Here is a 21,244-nt window from a genome sequence, read left to right as displayed (position 1 = left end):
CTCTATGATCTTTTCCCTCTTACTTCTGTAATTACAGAGGACACGTGTTCTCCCCATCTTGAACAATGCAAGGCCAATTTTGCATTGCTCTTTCTCTTCTCTGTCTCAAAGGATTAGAAAAAGCATTGCATGTATCAGAGATTAAGCTAATGATTTTCTAGACAATGTGAGGAAATATCAACCCAAGTTTTCAATTTTATATCCGCAAATATCCTGTGAATCTCTACTTCTCAAAATAAATGGCTTTTCCTACTGGGGCAAATCCAGTTTCTGGTATACTTGTCTGCTCCCCCAACCCCCTTTTCTCTCTAACTGCCACAAGGAAAATATTTCTGTTTGGTATAAGCTAACTAAGAGATTTGGCTCCCAAGGAAGTTTTCTTAGAGATTGTAGATAAAGAAATGCAAACAGTCACATTTCTTTAGCACGGAAATTTGTAGTTCCTTGGATAATGGTTTCAGCATTTTATAGGTGAGCTACTTGCTGACTGTTCATTATCATTTAGTCAAAAACAACATCTGTCATGGGAAGGCCAGGAGGAAACCTTTTTGGGGTGCTTATTAGTTTTCCTTTCTCTGTTTCACGTTTAGTGACAAGTAACATCTTTTAGACTATCTGTATTTGTGGAGCCAGAAGATATTTGCCCTTTAAAAAGAGGGTTTGATTTTGTGACCTTTTCTGGTCAAGTTGTGGGAAAGCCCTTTTCCTGGGTGGATCAGTCCCTCCTTTAAGGGGAGAGAGCCAGTGCTTCCTTGCCCTAAGCTGTCATTCCACTTCCCCAGACGCTGGCTTCCTGAGGAAAAGCAGGGTGAAAATGAACCATTTTCTAATATTAAAAAGGATAGAAAAGTCTTCTAGTGTTTCAAGTACAAAACAAAATAAAATTGTGACATGAGCTCCAGAGCCAGCTTGTTCTTTCATTGGACTTAGCAAAGTGGAAGAGGAGAGCCATGCCCTGAGACAACGGACAAGGCACCCACCAATCGGTATTTGGAATATTTGAATCTCAATGCTGAGAGGCCAAATAAACCTACAGCTCATTAACAGGCACGTGTGTAAGAACACCTACCATATTTGTATTTCATTGTTTGCAATAGTGTTGGCCAAACTCAGAACCTCTTGAGAAAGTTTTTTGAAGTACCTACTGCTAAATCAGAATCTCTGGGGCCAGGGAGCTGCAGTTTTCTTAATTTTTTTGTTTTTTTTTTTTTAACTTTTAAGTTCAAGGGTACATGTGCAGGTTTGTTACATAGGTAAACTTGTGTTATGGGGGTTTGTTGTACAGATTATTTCATCACCTAGGTATTAAGTCTAATATCCATTAGTTATTTTTCCTAATTCTCTCTCTCCTCCCACCCTCCGTGTCCCCAATCAGCCCCAGTGTGTGTTGTTCCCCTCTATTTGCCCATGTGTTTTCATCATTTAGCTCCCACTTATAAGTGAAAACGTGGTATCGGGCTTCCTATTCCTGTGTTCGTTTGCTGAGGATAATGTCCTCCAGGTCCAACCATGTTCCTGCAAATGACATGATCTCGTTCTTTTTATGGGTGAATACTATTCCACAGTGTATATGTACCACATTTTCTTTATCCAGCCTATGATTGACGGGCATTTGGGTAGATTCCATGTCTTTGCTAACGTGAGTTGTTGCTGCAGTGAATATGCATGTGCATGTGTCTTTATCATAGGACAATTTATATTCCCTTGGTATATATCCAGTAATAGGACTGCATTTCTCATAACCACTCAAAAGAGTTTTATGAACTCTGTTGTTCTAAAACCCCAGTTTATATGTCATATAGTGGTACACTTTTAGTTATATGAAATAAGCTACTGTATTTTCTCTCTGAAGTCATTGTAGGATTGTAGAGTGAAACACTGAGAGTACATGTTCTTAATTCCCCTGAAAATATCAGTTTATAGTCTTTGAGACACTTGGGCCGTGTTGTCTTGAGATATTTTTTATTTTTGTTATACTTTATGAAAAATACAACTATAAAAAGAAGCTATTCACTTGTTTAAGGAGAAACTGAAGGTTCTGAATTGATCTAAAGCTAACAACATCAGACAACTTAAATACCAAATATACTGGGCCATCAACTGTGAATCAAATCCTTAAGATGATCCCTGTATATAAATGAAGCTAATCATTGACTATTTGACTATCACCTTGATTCAATCAAACTTATCTATTTGAGTTAATTGATTATATATGGACACTAAAATAGATATCATTGTAACAAAAGAAACAGCAAATATGAAATGATGAATTATGGAGCCTGTTTATATATGAACTTTCTCTTTGACATTTACATTTTTTTTTTTCTGACCTTAAGAATGGAAGGCAAACAGAGAACTTCTAGTGAATATCAAAAACTGAATATCTTGTCCCAAATTCAGCTCAACTTGAAAGTCTTCATCCACAAAGTCACATATGGCATAGCAACCACTGATTTCATTTTTTATAACTCCAGAAAATTAATTTGTGAGTACCCACATCTCTGAAAGTTTTATTGACTAATCTTAGTCACTGAACTTTGTGTAGGGAACCTTCTGGTAAAGGCAGACTGCCTTCCGCCTTTGCTTAGTATTCTTTAAAAATGAACTTCTTGTTCTATACCACTTAAGATTTTTTTAAATAGTGAACATTATAAACCAAGAGAAACAGCTGAATAAAGCCATATGACACGATTAGAAACAGTTGACAGAAACCATAGTCTCTGTAAATCCACTGCTTGTTCCAAAAGATACCAATTAGTTTTTGCTGTCTTCATTGGTTGGCATCGTGTAGACATAGCTGAAGTTCAAAACACTAGAACAATACCAATTAGACCTTATGAAGAAGCAGGAGATGATGGGAAGGGCCAGTCTTTGGATTTTATGTTAATATAAAACATATATTGAAACACTATTCTGTAAAGCTATAAACTATACCATATTTAAGCATGTAATATGTAATAATGAATATACATTTTTGGCATATTATATCTAGACTAAGAGAACTTTATTAAATATGCACTGCCTATAGTTTATTTTTTATTAGCAGAAATCAAAGTTAATACAGTGCAAAAGGCTGTCCTTATAAAATACTCATACAATTATCGAAACTTGATAAACAGGAGTACACTGGAACATGGCAACTCTGAGCTTATTATGGCTTTTAGTAAAAACATTCCTGGGGCAATTTAATATTGATATTGAAGTAATTTATTAAAATTAGGGTAATCATGATGAAAAAGCAAGCAACTTGAATAGTTTCCTTCCCCTAGTGAAATAATGCCTATTCTATTGCAGTTACTGACCTTTGAAGGTCTAACTGAATATTGATAAGCAAATAACAGGTATATTTTGATTATATAAAAATTCAGCATAAGAAATATGTTCTATGAGCATTCTCTCCTCTTCCTTTTCTAACTGAGCCCATAGGAAAGACTTTTCTGTTTGGAGGAGGTCATGCAAGCTTTATTCCTTCTCTCTCTACTTCTCCTGTGGGACAAATGGCCTATCTAACTAACGAAGTGGAAGAAGAAACCTAGCATATATGCCCTAGCCCAATCTGGGATCTTTCAAAAAGTGGCTCATACCTAAAATGCACATATTTGTCTCCTGGACGTACAATGGACCGCATTTGCTGTTTTGGAGAAAGAATTGGTAAACCCATTTGACCACGGATCCATACTTTGTTCTTACTCTTCAATGAACTCAAAACCTCAAAAAGTGATGGTTATTATTTCTACCTGTGTGACCCTATCTCTTTCTTCTGTATTAGTTCAGAATTAGGGAGAGAAAGTTAGAGGTGGATTATGTTACTGCCAATCCCATCTACCCTCACGTCCAAATCTAACATAATGGGAGTTCTGGAAATTCCATATCTTTCTGTTCAGCTGCTCTAGTTTAGCCTTTTCCTGATCCTTTACCACCCATTACATCCTTGCCTTCGACCCTTGTATTACCTACTTCTAATCATTGTCTAGTGTCTCTTCAGAAGGCCATGTAGTTATACTCTCGTACTCTAGTTCTCTTAAACTCCTGAACCAAAGAATCCATCTAGGCGTGATCTTTACTACTTATTTGAATAACAAACTCCTTCCAGCCTACCGACCAAATCTTTTCCAACCTCCTGTCCTAGGCAGGGGTATGGGTTTTCTCTTGTCAATGGATCCCAGAACTATTTTGTCAGTCCTTGGTGATAAAATCTTAGCCCTTTTTGTCCCATTGACAAGAAATTTTAATAATCACTGCTATGACTTGTAGTTCCAACTACAGGTAACAATGTAATAATGACATAGTATTATTATTAACAGAGTTCATATGGCCAGGTGCCATAGCTCACACCTGTAATCCCAGACCCTTGGGAGGCTGAGGTGGGTGGATTACTTGAAGTCAGGAGTTTGAGACCAGCCTGGGCAACATACTGAAACCCCGTTTCTACTAAAACTACAAAAATTAGCTGGACGTGGTGGCACCAGCCTGTAGTCCCAGCTACTCGGGAGGCTGAGGCACAAGAATCTCTTGAACCCAGGAGGCAGCGGTTGCAGTGAGCCCAGATTGTGCCACTGCACTGCAGCCTGGAGACAGAGCAAGACTCTATCAAAAAAAAAAAAAAGAAAGAAAAAAAGACAGAGAGAGAGTTAATCTGCAAGTAATATGAGAAAAATTGATTTTCAACTTAGCTGTGTTTTGCACATATGAGATATGGGAGTTACTTTATGGTAACTCTTTCCATCAATATGTATAAATGTAAGAGAGTTTTCTCAGCATTATAATCAAAGACCTACTCACTGCAAAACTGGTCATAATATGGGCATTTTGGGTAGTGGTATCAATTGAATTCCTGATTTCTCTGTTCGGACACATCATCTTTTCCGAGAGGCTTGCTCTTTGAGAGGCTAGCCACTATCTCTGTTTCCCATACTTCCCCTTGAGAAGCCTACCCTGCTTGCTGATTTGAAGGAGAGGAAATCATCAGGAGTTTTGGAGTGAATCTTATCCCAGTTGTCTCATATGTGCAAAAAGCCATGTTTCAAGACATCTTCATTATTCCCATAAGTATGTATTACGAAAAGGAATATCTGCAACAAGAAACTCAAAAGGAAGCAGAAATCTTGATCTGCCAGGACACGAAAATTCTTATTTTACTATCCATTACAAGATATTTAAATGTCACTTACCCTCTTAGCATGTTAATTTTCCTCCATCGTTAAAATGGGTGACAGTTTTCTGGCCAATTTCATGAATTAGCCAGCCCATCAAATAAGTAGTTTTTGAGTAAAAATGTTTAAGCACAATACTACACTCTATGCTGGGGAAAAGAAAAGTCTATGTAAACTATTACAGACCTATTTCTTGTTTCCCAGGACCATAAAAAGAAGCCCACGTACATTAAACAACTAGGGAAGGGGACTATACATTGTACATTCTAATATAGGGCTAATAAAGTATCGCATAGACAAACTGCAAGGAGCAGATATAAGAATAATAAACACACAACACTGTGAAAGTCTAAAAAGATTTAACAAATGCTAATTGTTTTTGAGTGATTCATGAAAAAAGTAATTCAGGAGACTATTTAAAGTCTACATTAGCTAGCTCTGGAGACAGCATAGAAATTTAAAACACAGGCTTTACCCTTCAATGGTTTATCGTTTAATCAATGAATATTAGATATGAGACCCAATATTAATTGTATATACATATATATTTCTTTTTTTTTTTTTTGAAGATGGAGTTTTACTCCTGTTGCTCAGGCTGGAATGTAACGGCGCCACCTCGGCTCACTGCAACCTCTGCCTCCTGGGTTCAGATGATTCTCCTGCCTCAGCCTCCTGAGTAGCTGGGATAACAGGTGCCTGCTACCTGTATTTTTAGTAGAGATGGGATTTCACCATGTTGGTCAGGCTGGCCTCAAACTCCGGACCTAAGGTTATCCACCCAGCTCAGCCCCAAAAAGTGCTGGGTTTACAGGCGTGAGCCACCGTGCCTGGCCAATAGTATTATCTATAATAAAGAAACTTTCTGGCCTTTCCAGACTAGATCGCTACTTCTTGATATACAAGGTATTGCCACTTTTTATAAATACATTAAGCTATTAATTTTACATTTATTTGTTTAATCTCTCACTCCCCTATTAGAAAGTAAGCTCACTTAGGATGGTGACCGTGACTCTCCAGTTTGCCACTGTATCTTAGCATAGAGTTTTGGATACAGTGGGTACTCAATAAATACTTTTAAATTAATTAATAATAAATGAACACACATTTTTGTTATTATATTACTTTATTATATTATATTTATTATATAGGTAATGGACTGAATTGTGTCACCCTCAAAATCTACATGCTGAAGTACTCAGAATGTGGCCTTATCTGGAGATAGGATTTTTACAGAGGTAATCAAATTAAAATGAGGTCATTAGAGTGGACTAACCCAGTATGACTAGTATTCTCAAAAAAGAAGAAAGACATACACACAGGGAGAATGTCATGTGAACATCAAGGCAGAGATCATGGTGATGCTTCTATAAGCCAAGGAATGCCAAAGATTACTAACAAATCACCAAAATCTAGGGAAGAAACCTGAAACCAATTCTTCCTCTCAGCCCTCAGAAGGAGCTAACCCTGCTAACACCTTGATTTCTGACTTCTAGTCTCCAGAACTGAGAGTAACTTTTTGTTGTTTAAGCCACTCAGTTTGTGGGTTTGTCATGGCAGCCCTAGCAAACTAATACACATTCACTTTAAGCCTCTTAATTGAATGGTTGACGAAAAATAGCCATGTTTTTTTTTTCAATAACAGCTCATTTAGTGATTTATAGTTTTATAAGATTATTTAACTTTTGATAAATCATGGGGTCTTTGAGAAACAAAAGACATTGAATTTCTCCTTTGCCCTATATTTAACCATGAATTCGTTGAAATCTATCACCTGAAAATTCTGTTTACTTTAACGTATTTTATAGAAAGAGAGAAAAAAAGATCCCTTTTATATATAAATCATGGGCTTTCTATGTTCTAGGCTTGTTAAGCCATTTATTTAACAGATACATATTTAGAATCTGGTGTATGCCAGTTATTGTACTGGACCCTTGAGAATAAAGTAGTGACAAGACAAATAGCATCTCTGTTTTCGTGGAACATATAGTTTAGTGATAGAGACAAATCATAAATATGCAGATAAAAAATAAATATGTTGTCATAATTGTGGTAAATATTAAGAAGAAAATATTTAGTGTGCTGTGATAGAATAGGAAGCTAATTAAGACTTGGGAGTCAGGCAAGACCTTCTTGAGGTCATGACATTTAACTGGAGAAGTTTCAGTAGGAGTCAGCCAAGTGAAGGGTTTTATTCCAGAAAATGCAAAGTTTAAAGTAATAAAAGGGTATGATAAAATTTTTATCTTTAAGAGATTACTCTGGGGTGAGCGTGGTGGCTCACGCCTGTAGTCCCAGCACTTTGGGAGGTCAAGATGGGTGAATTGCTTGAGCCCAGGAGTTTGAGACCAGCCTGGGCAACATGGCAAAATTCTGTTGCTACAAAAAAAAAAAAAAAAAAAAAAAAAATTAGCTGCTTGGTGGCACTTGCCTATAGTCCCAGTTACTTGAGAAGCTGAGGTAGAAGAATCGCTTGAGCCCCAGAGGTGGAGGTTTCAGTGAGCTGAGAGCATGTCACTACACTCCAGCCTAAGTGACAGAGCAAGACCCTGACTCAAAAAAAAAAAGAGAGAGAGAGAGAAATTATTCTGGCTGGTAAAATAAGGAAAAATTGAAAAAGGACAAGAATGAGAGTAGAAATAGCAAGTTACAGTGCTCTCAAGGTGTCCAAAGTCTCAAGGTGTTCAAAGATGATGTCCTAGACAAGGATAGTGATAGAGATAACACAAAGAAATAGAAAGATTCCAGATATATTTTTGAGCTAGAATCAACATGATTTTTTAATGTGAAGAGGGAGGAAAAAGGACATATAAAGTCTGATACCAAAATCCTGGTAGAAGAAGTAGAATGAGTGGAGGGCCCACTTACTGAGATAGGAAGCCCTGAGGAGGGTTAGACTTATTTAGGATGAAGGTTGTACTTTATCCTCTATTTTTAAAATTTCATCTTCATAGCAGCTCTAAACTTTAGAAATTATTATCACCTGGTTTACTTATGAAAAGGTAACTTTCATCAGTCTCTGTAAGTAATATATCCTAGGTTTTGTATTCTTCCAACTAAGCTCCATGACTTGTTAAAGACTAAATTTAAGCAACACCGAGAGGGCATTTATCTTGTGCCAGGCATTCTGTAAAACACAAGGATGAATGTTTTAGCTTCAGCCTTCTAATGAGGGAAACAAAACAGAAATTATAATTCCATGTAGAAAATACAATATTAGAGATAGTTAAGGAATATTTTGGAAACCCGGAGGAAGATATTTACATTAGTTCAGAGTGTGAGTGAGAATGACACAAAACTTCCTAGCAAAGGTTACATCTGAGTTGAGGCTTAAGGGGTCTGCTTAGAAATTAGGTTCATGGATCAGGACTAGGACTAGTGGAGGAAGAGACAAGAGGATTGAGCAACCCGTATGATTAATAAAATACACAAAGTTTTGTGAACTGAAAAAGAAGGTCTTTTAAGGAATATTAAAGAGCTTTGTTTTTATTATATAATGCATAGTAAGGGAACATAGTTGTATTCTCAATTCAGGAGTGACATTATCAGTTATCTAATATCTCTTTCTGTTGGCTGCATTGAAGATGAACTTGAGGGTACTGAGTCTGGAGAGGGGAAACCAATTCAGACATGAGCAGAGTAGTCCAACAGAGAGACAATAAGAGTTCCAGTTAGGTTGATGGCTGTTCATAATGGAGAGAATTAAATGGACTGGAGAACTAAGTAAAAAGTAAAATCAGTAAGAAATAATGACGCATAGATGTGCTAAATTCGAAGATCAAGAAAGAGTAAGGAGTAAGGGATAAACCCAGGTTTCTAACTTGGGTTAGTAGGTAGCAGTTACAAGAAGAAAAGCCAGGTAGGGAGAAGAACATGAGTTTAGGTTCAGACTTTTTGAATCTGAGGTTCTACATGAAATAGAACCGAAAATATATTCTCAGATTAGTGTTTTTCAAGAGTAGCCTTGAAAACAGCCATTTGTCCATTATTGAGGTTCAATCAAGATTTGTGGTGAATAAAAAAGCAGAATTTCTTTATAATTTTTCATTTTCATATATTCAAATAGAAGCAGACAGTAATAAAGTTCCGTAATTGGTTACATTTTTGGCACTTCTTTACAAGATTGAAGGAGTTCATTGGATGTGACTCATGGATAAGGTTTCAGAGTTGATCTATGATAGGAGATCATACGGACTACTTCCTGTAGTCTTTATCTGTGAAAGAGAAAGAAGATTGTAGAGGAAAATGTCGTGTCTTGGTGCCTATGTTCTTTCCTCTAGCAAGACTCTTTATGGGTGTCCTACCACCTAATCTTGTCTGGAAACAAAGATACTTTTTCTCCTTTGGGAAGCAGGCAGATCACGAGGTCAAGAGATCAAGATCATCCTGGCCAATATGGTGAAGCCAGTCTCTACTAAAAATACAAAAAAAAAAAAAAAAAAAAAAAATTAGCTGGGCATAGTGGCGGGTGCCTGTAGTCCCAGCTACTCTGGAGGCTGTGGCAGGAGAATTGCTTGAACCCAGGAGGCGGTGGTTGCAGTGAGCCCAGATTGTGCCACTCCACTCCATCCTGGTGACGGAGTGAGAATATGTCTCAAAAGAAAAAAGATATTTTTTCTCTACAGCAAATGAATTACATCCTGAATTCACTCCTTGATGCAGAAGAACTTTGTTTTCCTAAGGAAATTCTAGATAAGCATACCACAATTCAAAGACAGACGGTCTATAGACCAGACAAATTTATAGAATTCTGTCTTTAGAGAAGAGAAAGAGACAGTTGGTGCAGATCTCATGACTAGCAAACACAAGAGAAAGCCAAAATAAAAAATGATATAAGCCCAAGCCCAATTCTTCCCATGCAATTACTATTCAACAAATCCAGAATGTTTTTAGAAAAACATAAAATACAACCTTAAATTAAATACAGAATATCCCTTGAAAAATATAGAATACAGTTTCAAATGAAATGCCATATGACTTTCATATACAAAGCATGTGTTTTTGTGAAACATGGTGCTTTGAAAGAAATCCACCCTATGTAAAATTGATTTACATATATTAAAATTGGGATGTGATTCTAGAACATAGAAAATATTTTCTAAATATAGTAAGAATGTACTGTGTTTTAAATCTCTACCTCATTAATTAAATAGGGTTAGGTAACATAAAACATGCCCTGGATTGATCAAGAGGAAGGTGATTGAAACTATTGTTTTGTTCCACCATCAACCAGTGAGGCAAATTTTCTCTCTAGTTCACTATAAAACAGAACTTGTTAATGGGAAACTGCTTATTAAGAAGGAAGTCCAGAGTCTATGTCTTTCCCAAGGGTGATATTCAGCCAAAAGACCTGAATAATGGCATTGGACATCCTTATTTATGACTTTAGTGAACACGCAACAGTATGAATATACTTCAATTCTTTGTAGAGGGCTGCCAAAAAGAAACTTGCACTGCAGTGCACTGTTGTATTGCTGCACACAACCAATTTTTTAGCGTTTCTCACTGTAGTTTTGGTACTAACTAAACTAATTGTCACAGAATTTTGTTGCTGCTTTTTAAATTTTGTTGTTGTTGTTGTTATTGTTTGATTTTGTATATTTATTTGCTTGTTAATTTTGGTAACAGAATTATTCCAGGGAAACTACAGCCATTTGTTTTGGGGGAGGAGAATTTAGTAGTCATTTATGGCCTTTCATTTTACATTTAACCTAGTTTGTTTTTAAATGAACCAGTAGTCTTTTCCTGGTACCTTATGAATAATGACCAAGCCTCCTATTTTTGCTTCTGTATTAAGACAAGCTACTGAATTGTTGATTTTCCTAAGATAAACAATAGTAATTCTAGTCCACATAGGCAGCACTTTTCATCATATTCTTTCAAATGATATTATGGTTGATGAATTTTGATATTAAAAATTGTTGGCCGGGCGCGGTGGCTCAAGCCTGTAATCCCAGCACTTTGGGAGGCCGAGAAGGGCGGATCACGAGGTCAGGAGATCGAGACCATCCTGGCGAACACGGTGAAACCCCGTCTCTACTAAAAAAAATACAAAAAACTAGCCGGGCGTGGTGGCGGGCGCCTGTAGTCCCAGCTACTCGGGAGGCTGAGGCAGGAGAATGGCCTGAATCCAGGAGGCAGAGCTTGCAGTGAGCTGAGATCCGGCCACTGCACTCCAGGCTGGGTGACAGAGCGAGACTCCGCCTCAGAAAAAAAAAAAAAAAAAAAAAAAATTGTTTTATGTACCTAAACTTTATTCCTAGCATTTATTTTTCTCCCTTTATTTCTCAGTTGTCTTATAAAAAACTATCTGTGTACAAAGACCCATCCTACATCTTGGTCAGTCCAATGATACTATGGTTATATAGTATATATATAGAAAATAAAATACACTGTTAACTGCTATAAATTTCTCCATTGTAAAATACCGATCACTTACATTTGGTAGCAATAAAAGACAGTTCACCATGGATGTGTGATGTTTATTTATTAAATATAAGTAAATTGGAATAAAAAAATAAAAACTATAAGTCAGTTTATGCAATAGTTGGCGCTATTGGAAAACTTTCCTTTAAAACAAGAAATCATGGCACTTAGGACCAAAACCTGATCTTATAAAACTATTATTCTAATAAATAATAATATTTATGTATTTTACTAAGTAAGAGCCCATATAAAATGGATATGGTTGACAATGTTGACATGTTTGGGAAGAAAGTACCTGGAGTTATTTCTACCTGTTTAATCTGAAATTTTTCTTGAAACTTGAATTTAAAAACTGAACAGCTTCTGTTCTCTTCCTTTCCTGTACAAATGTCTCTATTTTTCAATTGTATGAAAAGGGTTAATGATGCAAAGTCATGTGTTTTGGGTAAAAATTAAAGTTATTTTATAAGTCCAAATAATTAAATTAAAACAGAATTGAAAGAGAAAAATATGTTTAGCATAAATTTGAATGGATACTCCTCAGGGAAACAAACAGTAACCCCTTCACTCCCTCCAAATCTCAAACACTCCCCCCTGCACACAAACACAGGCACATGCACACATGCATACATGCACAGGCACATGTAACACATGTGTACATGCACACAGGCACAGGCGCACACCATACCACCACAACTGCATGAGACCTTAGGGTTGAGATGCGAGAGGGAAAGTGCCAGGGAACATTTTTCAAACATTTATCTCTTGAACTTGAGCATCGAAAAGATGATTAGAAATTCACCATACTAATTAAAATACAATACAGTTAAGTACTGAGGGATTTTAACCAAAGGAAAAAGGTGTAACCAAACAGCATATTAAGATTTCATGTCTAGGAGTAGTGGTCGAGAGTACCCCAATGGTCTAATTTGCTCAAGCCATGAAAATCAGTGCTGTGATGATGTGAAAATTGAATTTGATTTAGATTCGTTTGTATCTTACACTTGACTTTTTATCTCTGATGTTATCTCTGAATTAGATATTATCTCTGAATTAGAAAGCAGGATTGAAAAAAGAGCCGTGTTCTCAACAAAAGATCCATTTTCCTTGGAATGCCCAACTAAAATCTTATGTCACACGTTGATAAATATCTCTCAGCCGGAGACCCTAAAAATCCCTTTCCTCAGGCAAGTAACCCAAGGTTTAAACCTGAAAGCAAGTACACCAATGCACCAGACACCAAAGATGGTGGTAGATGATCTCAGGAAGACAAATAAGTTCTTAGAAATGCTATTTTGTTTGGGTAGATCTCAAGCCTGTGATCTTTAAAAAGTGGTGATTATTAAAAAGTCAGGAAAAAACAGATGCTAGCGAGGCTGTGGAGAAACAGGAATGCTTTTACACTGTTGCTGAGAATGTAAATTAGTTCAACCATTGTGGAAGACAGAATGATAATTTCTCAAGGATCTAGAACCAGAAATGGCATTTGACTCAGCAATCCCATTACTGGATATATACCCAAAGGAATATAAGTCATTCTACTATAAAGACACAGGCACATATATGTTTGTTGCAGCACTATTTACAATAACAAAGACATGGAACAAACCCAAATGCCCATCAGTGATAGACTGGATAAAGAAAACGGGTACGTAAACACTATGGACTACTGCACAGCCATAAAAAGGAATGAAATCATGTCCTTTGCAGGGACATGGATGAAGCTGGAAGCCATCATTCTCAGCAAACTAACGCAGGAACAGAAAACCAAATACTGCATGTTCTTACTCATAAGTGGGAGCTGAACAATGAGAATACATAGACACAGAGAGGGGAACATCACACACCAGGGTCTGATGGGGGATGGGGGCTGAGGGGAAGGAAATTAGAGGACAGGTCAATAGGTGCAACAAACCACCACAGCACACATATACCTATGCAACAAACCTGCACATTCTGCACTTGTATCCTGTTTTTGTTTTTGTTTTAGAAGAAATAAAGAAAAAATAAATAAATGCTATGTTCTGTCCTTTCAACTTAGGAGATAGAGCAAGAGTGGAATTCCAGCATCATCTTTTGTCTTACAAATAAGATCAAAGTCATGTGGAAGTTTAAACCACTTCTCAGTAGAAACTTTGGGGAATTCCAGGTTTGCCTAGAGACTTCCAAATTCGGCCCAGACAAAGCATTTGCGACTTCACAACCTGATCCTTTCTATATATGCTTCATTCTATCTTGGATTTGGCTCCCCATCTTTTAAGGTACAGTAATTTTTCCTGTATATCATGAACTTAATACACCACATAAGAGCACTCCAGCAAGAAGTAAACAGAAAGAATGGTTTCAAGTCTTGAATTTTCTAGCCTATCCAAGGAAGGTCCTACTGGGCTTTGGAGCAGCAACAAGTCAACTTTTGATGCTGCGTAGTAGTTCTTTTCTGCCCTGAAGTAGTTTTAAGAAGGCAAGTCTAGCTAACAAGCTCTTCGTGTGTAACCTGGTTTTCTGTAGTAAAGGGTAAGATAAAAATTAGCATAATTAACAGTTCAACTACTTGATCACCTTTCTTTCTTCTGGAAAATATCAGGGGTTAGGAACAGGCTTATAGGAAGGTTCTGGTTTCAGGAATTCCACTGTTGCTTTTGATAAGGAAGAATAAAGTTTCTCCCCTATCCTGGAACTTGTAGCAAGTAGCCTTTTCATGGGAAAGGGGTATCTTTCCCATTTATCTCCAGCATAGAAATATACCCAGGAGAAGGGGCAGGTTGTCAGTATCTGTGAATTATTTCCTATTGTGGCGCTAGCCAACCTGCCAAAGATTTCTTCAGTGATTTCCAAACTTTAATTACTTCAGAATCACCTGGAGAGCATTTAAAATATGCAGATTCCTGGGCTATCCTTCCCCAAATAATCTAATTTTGTACTTCTGCTCTCAGACTCAGAAACCCGCATTTTAAACAATCATGCCTCGTGACTTTAATGAAGGCAGTAAGTGGACCACATTCTGACAGTTATTATATCAAATTACCTCCTGGACCTTCATGATAACCCAAAGAAAATCCACTAAGGGTGTAATGAGGAAACAAAGATATTACGTGTAGAAGGGTGAGCAATGGAGAAGAAAACAAAAGCCGCATAATTTATCCTAGAATGTGTTATAATACATTTCTGCTCTTGAATTTCGGTAGCTGTATTAGTTTGCTGAGCCGCCATACAAAGTACCACAAACTGAGTGGCTTCAACAACAGAAATTGATTGCCTTGCAGTTCTGGAGGATGAAAGTCTGAGGTCAAGGTGCTGGCATCTTTGATTCCTTGTGCAAGCTATGAGGAAGAATCTGTTCCATGGCTCTCTTCTAATTTCTGGTAGTCTCAGGTTTTCCTTGGCTTGTAGATGGCATTCTCCCTGTGCTCTCACACTTTCTTCCCTCTGTATCGATCTCTCTGTATGTCCAAATTTCTCCTTTATGTAAGTATACCAGCCATATTGGATTACGACTATCCAATGATCTCATTTAATGTGATCATCTGCAAAGACATTATTGCCAAATAAAGTCACCTTCACAGGTACTGGGAGTTAGGACTTCAAAGTCTTTTGAGGGAACACAACTCAACACATGATAACAGTACAAAAATATTTATTTTACTTTATCCTGCTACAGGTGTTAAAGATATGAAAAGAATAGGATTCAAATAGAAAGAATACAAACTGAGTTGTCCACTATCCAAAAGTCCCATCCTGTGTTTCTAAACTCCTTGGTAGTTAAAGGGCCTGGCCTTTTTATAAGATGCCCCATGGAAAAATTAAAAATTAAGGATTTTTAGAAATCTAACCCATTTAAATTAGCAGTTACTGCTTCCTGACTCGAAAGAGAACATAATATCTATCCTAATTAATAAAGACACTTCAGTGTATTTTGCTTTGACCTAAGAAGGAGTACCAGATATTGAGAAAGAAAAGCATTAAGGAATTAATTTTATTTTTGTACATAAAGATACAAAGATTGTAATTAAAGACTAAAAACTAAAGTTGAACCAGTTTCAGGGGCTTTATGATTCAGAGGCTTCCTGCCAGGCTATGTAATTTGCAAGACCCAGTGAAACATGAAAATGAGGGGACCTTTATTAGAAATCTATTAAGAATTTCAAAACCATGACAGTAGAATATATATACATAGAGAGAGAGAGAGAGAGAGACAGAGTCTGACTCTGTCACCCAGGCTGGAGTGCAGTGGCGCAATCTCGGCTCACTGCAAGCTCCGCCTCCTGGGTTCACACCATTCTCCTGCCTCAGCCTCCTGAGTAGCTGGGACTACAGGGGCCCACCACCACGCCCAGTTAATTTTTTGTATTTTTAGTAGAGATGGGATTTCACCTTGTTAACCAGGATGGTCTTGATCTCCTGACCTCGTGATCCACCCGCTTCGGCCTCCCAAAGTGCTGGGATTATAGGCATGAGTCACCATGCCTGGCCGACAGTAGAACATTAAACCAGACATGGGGCCACTGCAAGCATGAGTGCTTTGTGTGACCACGTATGTTGTACATCTATGAAGCCAGCCACACTCCCTGCTCTGGGGCATAGGCATATCTGGTAGGTATAGCTTAGGATGGCCTTAGCCTAGAATGGCAAAGAGATTTCAAGGACTGGACTAATCCTAATGGCCCACAGTACCTGCCTGGAGCACTGCGTTTGCATGCCTGGAAAGTTGAAAAATGCATCGTAATTGATGAGCAATGTCTACCATGCACATAGGATATGTTTTTCTATCTCTAGAATTAAAATCTGACTTCAGAAGAATATTTTTAAAAATCTACTTATTTATTGATGTAGAATTTTTATACACTATATCACACATTTTAAAGGTACAGGTATCTTAATTTGACAAATATGCTTCTGTATAATCACCAGCCCATTCCAAATATAGAACATTGGCATTTTCCCAGAAAGTTTCCCTTTGCCTCTGTGCATTCAATTTCTCTCCCCTCCTTCCCATCCACCTGCAAATGACCACTGACATGTTTTCATGACTATTGGTTAGTTTTGCCTGTTATAGAATTTCACATAAGTGTAATCACACCATCTTTATTGTGTGTATGGCTTCTTTTGCTCAGCATAATGACTGTGAGATTCATCCATGTCACGGACTAAATCAGTAGTTCATTTTACTTTATTGCTTAATAGAATTTATGGTAAGAACATACTAAAATTTGTTTATACACTTGCTAGTTGGTGTACCTTTGGACTGTTTCCAGTTTGGGAGTTCTGGTGTGAACATTGGTACACAAGTCTTTTTATTAACATATGTTTTCAATTCTCGTGGGTAAGTACTAAAGAGTGGAATTGCTGAGTATGCACATGTTTTAACTTTACAAGAAACAGTGGGTGTGTCATTTTACACTAGTAATATGTGAAGGATCTAGATGCTCCACATTCTTGCCAACACTGCAGGATTGATGGTCTTTTTAATGTTGGCCATTTTAGTGGCTGCATGGTGGTATTTCATTGTATTTTGCATTTGCATTCCCAAAGGGTTAACAAAGTCGAAGATTTTTTTTTTTTTTTCATGTTCTCATTGACAAGTCATTATAAAGTATCTGTTCAAGTCTTTCATCAAATTTTTAAAGACAGGTACTTTATATTTTGGAGGAATTTTAGGCTCATGGCAAATTAAATACAAAGTACAAATTTCCCATATACCACTCACCTTCCCCCACCCCACAGACAGCTCCCCCTACCATCAACATCTCACACTAATGTGGTCTGTTTGTTACAACTGATGAACCAATCTTGTTATATTATTGTCAGTCAAAATCTATAGTTTACATTAGGGTTCACTCTTGTTCTGTGAGTTTTCCCAAATGTATCACAACATGTATTTATCATTACAGTATGATATAGAATAGTCTCACTGCCATAAAATCTCAGTGTTCCACCTGTTGATCTCCCATTCCCCTAAATTCCTGGAAATCATTGATCTTTTTATTGTTTCCATAGTTTTGCTTCTTCCACAATGTTATATAGTTGGAATCATATAGTATATAGCCATTACAGACAGGCTTATTTCACTTAGTAATAAGCATTTAAGTTTCCTCCATGTCTTTCATGGCTTGATAGCTCATTTCTTTTTAGTGCTGAACAATATGTCACTATCTGGACATACCACAGTGTAATTTTTTTAATTCACTATTTGGTTCCATCTTTTGGCAATTAGGAAGAAAGCTGCTATAAACATCTATGTGGAGGTTTTGTTATGAACTGAAATGTTTAGCTCATTGGTTTTTACCCATTTTTAAAATGACACTGTTTGTCTTCTTTTTGACTCAGTTTTGCCCAGAAAGAAATTTAACTTGAGTAGAAAACTTTCCTTTCTCTTTAACTTTGGTAAGAGAACAGTGATTACTAAAAATAAATTTTAATTAGTAAATGAAACTTTTAAGAAATTTTTCTAAAATATCGTCAAATTATTTCTAATTACAACTAGCAAATTAATGACAGCTAACCATACAAGTATTAATACTAATATACTTTACTTACATACCTAGGATTTTTTCAGTACCAGGATCCTTTCAGACATTGGTGAAATGTGACAAATCTTTCTATACCGTACAGCCTGAAGTGTAATTTCTACTTACCAGACTTGCAAACTCAAACTCAATATAGAATTTTAAAAATGTAAAAGCTCACACTCTCCACTGGGCACAGTGGCTCACAGCTGTAAGCCGGCATTGGGAGGCCGAGGCAGGAGGATTGGTTGAGCCCAGGAGTTTGAGACCAGCTTGGAAAATATAGGAAGAACTCATCTCTAGCAAAAATAAAATAAAATAAAATAAATTAAATTAGCCAGATGTGGTTGTGCATGCCTGAAATCCCAGCTACTTGGGAGCCTAAGGCAAGAGGATCCCTTGAGCCCTGGAGTTCAAGCCAGCAGTGAGCTGTGTTTGTGCCACTGTATTCCTGCCTGGGTGAGAGTGAGACTCTGTCTCAAAGAAAAAAAAAAAGAAAACCATAAATAAATAAAAAACTCATGATCTTTTCCTAATACAATTATTGTTGCATCATGGGAATCCACCAAACAAAATGGAGATTTAGCATGGGAGCAGGTTTCTGGAGGACCTCAGTTACACCAGTTGATACCCTTTTAAATGCCGGATTGTTGGGATATTATTTATTTCTGTGTACATAATATTATAAATTATGTGTAATATTACAAATGTATAATAAATATGTCTACATAAGAAACTATCCCTAAACCCAGAGGCTTAAAACAATAATCATCTAGTTAGCTCATAAATCTGAGAATCAGAAATTTATGTCAGGTTCAACTGGTTCTCCTGATCTTAGCTGGGCTTACTCCTGTATCTTTGGTCAGCTGCCAGTTTAGTCTGCCTCCTGGTCTGAGGCAACCTCAGTTGGGATGGCTCATCTCTGTTCCACTTGGTTTTTCATGCCTCAGCAGGGTATCATGGGCTTATTCTTACAACTGTGGAGAATGTGTTCGAGAGAGAGCACAAGGCTTGTTTAGGCTTAGGCTGATTATTTGAATAAACTAATATATATGCATTCTATTCACCAAGTCATGTCTCAAGGTCAGCCTAAATTCAGGGGCTGAACAAAGACACTGCCTCTTGATAGAAAAAAACCACAAGTCATGCAAAGGGATGTGGAGATAGAGAAGGAAGTGATGTGATCACTTTTACAAACTGTAATGGGGAGATTGGTGAGGGAAGGAACCAGAAGAGATCTGGGCCAGCCAAGGTTCTGAGAGGGCATTAGGGGAACTGGAGGCAGTGACAATGATCCAATCTCTATGAAACTATTTCAGTATTTTAACACGCAGCTATATGAGTATGCACAGACCAAATCCAAACCCTGGGAACAACATTACAATTTTATGTTTTAAAACACAGAAAGGGGTGGCTGGCAAGATGGCCGAATAGAAACAGCTCTGGTCTGCAACTCCCAGCAAGATCAACGGAGAAGGCGGGTGATTTCTGCACTTCCAACTGAGGTACCCAGCTCATCTCACTGGTTAGACAGTGGGTGCAGCCCACGGAGGGCGAGCCAAGCAGGGTGGGGCATTGTCTCACCCGGGAAGCTTAAGGGGTTGGGGAACTCCCTCCTCTAGCCAAGGGAAGCCATGAGGGACTGCGCTGTGAGGAACTGTGCACTCTGGCCCAGATACTATGCTTTCCCCACAGTCTGCAAAATCCACAGACCAGGAGATTCCCTTGGAATCCCCACCAGGGCCCTGGGTTTCAAGCACCAAACTAGGCAGCCATTTGGGCAGACATGGAACTAAGTGCAGGAGTTTTATTCATACCACAGTGACACCTAGAACACCAGCGAGACAGAACCATTCACTCCCCTGGAAAGGGGGCTGAAGCCAGGGAGCCAAGTGGTCTAGCTCAGCGGATCCCACCCCCATGGAGTCCAGCAATCTAAGATCCACTGGCTTGAAATTCTCCCTGCTAGCACAGCAGTCTGAAGTTGACCTGGGATGCTTGAGCTCGGTGGGGGGAGGGGTGTCACCATTACTGAGGCTTGAATAGGGGGTTTTCCCCTCACAGTGTAAACAGTAAACAAAGCCACCACTGGGAAGTTCAAACTGGGCGGAGCCCACTGCAGCCAGCAAAGTCACTGTAGTCAGACTGCCTGCCTAGATTCCTCCTCTTTGGGCAGGGCATCTCTGAAAAAAAGGCAGCAGCCCCAGTCGGGGGCTTGTAGATAAAACTCCCATCTCCATGTGACAGACCACCTGGAGGAAGGGGTGGCTGTGAGCGCAGCTTCAGTGGACTTAAACGTTACTGCCTGCCAGCTCTGAAGAGAGCAGAGGATCTCCCAGCACAGCACTTGAGCTTTGCTAAGGGACAGACTACTTCAAGTGGGTCCTGACCCCCATGCCTCCTGACTGGGAGATACCTCCCCAAATAACAGTTCCCCAAGGCTGCTGCCATGGGCTGCAATCAGTACCCATTTCCCCTTCTGGATCTAGGGGACAATTTCTTCATTCCAAAAGGGCAGAGCTCTGGCAGTAGTGTCCTTCAGACTCACACGTGGGTAGCTGATCTTCAGTGAGATCTGCATACTTGCAGTCCTTACTGATACTGCTGTAGAAGGGACGGTCTAGCTCCTCCGGAGGTGGTAGGACAGCATAGGAGCACCTCCAGATCTTTACCTGAGCCTCACCGTGCTTGGGAGCAGTTTGTGCTTTATTGCGTTGATCAGACCACCATAGTGCAGGTCACCGAGGTGCCAAGTCCTCACTACAAGCAGCCACCTCTGGCCCATGGCATCCAGCACTGCCCAGAGGGTCCAGGTCACTTTCTTCTGCACTGAGGTAAAGAAGATATCGAACTCATAGCCAACATTTCACAGCACCTTCCCGCCATGCTATGCCTGCTCATGGCTTGCCAGCTCAAGGTTGGCATGTTACCAGCCACAGAAGAGGGGTTCCAGACGCTCTCATCCTGCCGGGTCAACACCAGCTTATACACGGCCTTGGTGATAGGGTGGGGATATGGCACTGACTAGGACTCACAGAGATTCCAGAGCCCTCTGTTCCCTTGAAACAACACAAAACATCTCCTCTCAGATCAAAGAAGCTTCTTTCGTCTTGTAACAATGTTGAAGTTTTGCTTCTAAAATATAATTCTCACAGTAACTAATTT

At 38.5% G+C, this 21,244-nt stretch overlaps 1 pseudogene; it reads right to left on the bottom strand.

Annotated features, from left to right (window-relative positions):
- LOC117066062 overlaps positions 1-21,005 on the bottom strand; it is a 35,496-nt pseudogene extending 14,491 nt beyond the window's left edge.
- Between the last annotated feature and the right edge of the window lie 239 nt (positions 21,006-21,244).

This window comes from Trachypithecus francoisi, unplaced genomic scaffold (assembly GCF_009764315.1).
Source record: "Trachypithecus francoisi isolate TF-2019V2 unplaced genomic scaffold, Tfra_2.0 Lachesis_group2, whole genome shotgun sequence".
NCBI classification, from domain to species: Eukaryota; Metazoa; Chordata; class Mammalia; order Primates; family Cercopithecidae; genus Trachypithecus; species Trachypithecus francoisi.
The sequence above is the reverse complement of the archived record's forward strand: the minus strand, read 5'-3'. Positions and strand labels throughout refer to the sequence as shown.